The 2,203-nt window shown below is 39.2% G+C and overlaps 1 pseudogene; it reads right to left on the bottom strand.

Annotated features, from left to right (window-relative positions):
* Window positions 1-1,411: 1,411 nt before the first annotated feature.
* On the bottom strand, window positions 1,412-1,563 carry LOC142355643 (5.8S ribosomal RNA; annotated as a pseudogene).
* Window positions 1,564-2,203: the final 640 nt, after the last annotated feature.

The raw sequence follows: 2,203 nt of genomic DNA, 5'->3' as shown, positions 1-2,203 counted from the left end.
TCAGTACTAGGCTGAAAATTAACGAAACTTCGTTACAAACGTTCACATGTTGATGTTTCCGCTTTCGCGTACTCGAAACAACATAATACTAGTCTTTGTAATTTAGTTTCATAATTTCAACTGTTCTCATGCAGAATTTTTGCTCATTCTTATCCCAAATTTTGACCTGGCTACTAGTTACACTCCTTGTACTTATTGCAAAATGACCACAAATTTCAACAGCTTTCACATGTTGCTGTTTCGGCTTTCGCTTACTACAGTCAACATAATACTCGTTGCAAAATAAGTGCTCGGCATCTGCAATTTTCCAAAGACGAAGTTTCGCCAGTTCAATTTTCGCTCGCCAATTATGGCTACTAATTCACACGGTACTGAGCTCAACAACATTAAATTTGTTCAGCAAGACTTTCACATGTTGATGTTTTGGCTTTCGCCTACTAGAAGCAACATAATACTCGTCTTGTTAGCTCATTCAATGAGAATAGCTTTTCCCGTTGAGAATTTTTGCCTTCAATTGGCGTTGTAGTGAGTTTGGCTACTCAGATCACCAAATACTTGTGACAATTCGAACCAGAAATGTTTTCAATTTTCACATGCTGATGTTTCGGATTCAACCTACTAGAAGCAGCATAATACTTGTATTCAACAATTTCTGTATCAAATCCCAGTTTTCTCTGGTGCATCTTTGCCAAACTATTCCAAACTGCCTGAGTCTGAATACCAATTACAGGTACTAGTAAATGCACGTTACTAAGGACTATATAGTTCTAGGTTACTGTACACAACGACGTTCACATGTTGATGTTTCAGCTGCCGCTTACTAGAAACAACATAATACTTATCGTGCATACCTTTCCATAACTTGTCCTTTTCAGATGCATTAGTTTCCCTTTGTCTTGGCTTCTACAGTCAGACTGGCTACTAGTAACAGCACAGTACTAATCACATATCGTTCTACAGTTTGCAGACAACTTTCACATGTTGATGTTTCAGCTTTCGCCTACTAGAAACAACATAATACTCGCTGTATACATTTGTAGTTCTCTATGTAACTTTCATGTGAAGAAGTTTCGCCAGTCTTTTTGACTGTCTCAAATCTGAGTCATGCTTAGGCTACTAGTTGCTTCATAGTACTTATCGCCTCGAGATCATTGAACAAAACTTGATTTTCACATGTTGCTGTTTCAGCTTCCGCTTACTAGAAACAACATAATACTAGTCTCATTAAGTTCCGTCTCTTTGCAATTTTCTTATGAAGAAAATTCGCCATCACAATGACTCCAGCAGTTCTTGATCAAGGAATGCAATCATTGATCAGAATGCTATTATTTGAATCGGTTCTGCTTTAAGTGTTCCAATTTTATTGGAAGCACCAACAATAGAACATCAATGTGTTCAATCGAGAGTTATATAACCCTGAATCGGACGCAGTCAACAGCCGAAGCCGAGACCGCCTTTTGCGTTAGAGAGGTCGGTAAACAAATCTTGCGATTCATACCGAATTAACACATATAGCTGTGCTCCTCTTCGTAAAGCGAGCCAAGTGATCCCCTGTTGAAGGATGTATTTGGACCAATCTAGTAGCATTTGGTTTCCAACAAGCTCTCCCAAGTTAGCTTACTTATTGGGCTTTTCAACCAATTCGGTTGGCTACAAGCATCATCAAAGTACTAGCCACAGTTTGATCGCAAAATTCTACGACTTTCACATGTTGATGTTTCGGCTTGCGCTTAGCCTACTATAAGCAACATAATACTAGTCATATCATAGAGCGTGATCAGCTTGTGACGTTCTCATGATGAAGTTTCACCAACAGTGTCTCACTTCGAGCTTAAATCCAGCTACTAGTAACTACACAGTACTGACTGCAACGATAACTTTTATCTATACCTTTCACATGCTGCGCTTTCGGCCAGGGCCTACTAACGTCAACATAATACTCGATATAAACTTTTGTTCATGATGCAGCTTCCCCATGCAGAAGTTTCGCCTTCAAATGCTCTCTTGGCCATATGACGTAAGAAAAGGTTACTAGTAACATCACAGTACTAGCCACAGTTTGATTGCAAAATTCTACGACTTTCACATGTTGATGTTTCGGCTTGCGCTTAGCCTACTAGAAGCAACATAATACTAGTCATATCATAGAGCGTGATCAGCTTGTGACGTTCTCATGATGAAGTTTCACCAACAGTGTCTCATT

This window comes from Convolutriloba macropyga, unplaced genomic scaffold (genome assembly GCF_964194025.1).
Source record: "Convolutriloba macropyga unplaced genomic scaffold, txConMacr16.3 SCAFFOLD_322, whole genome shotgun sequence".
NCBI classification, from domain to species: Eukaryota; Metazoa; Xenacoelomorpha; order Acoela; family Convolutidae; genus Convolutriloba; species Convolutriloba macropyga.
Note: the sequence above shows the minus strand (reverse complement) of the source record. Positions and strands in the feature narration are given on the sequence as shown.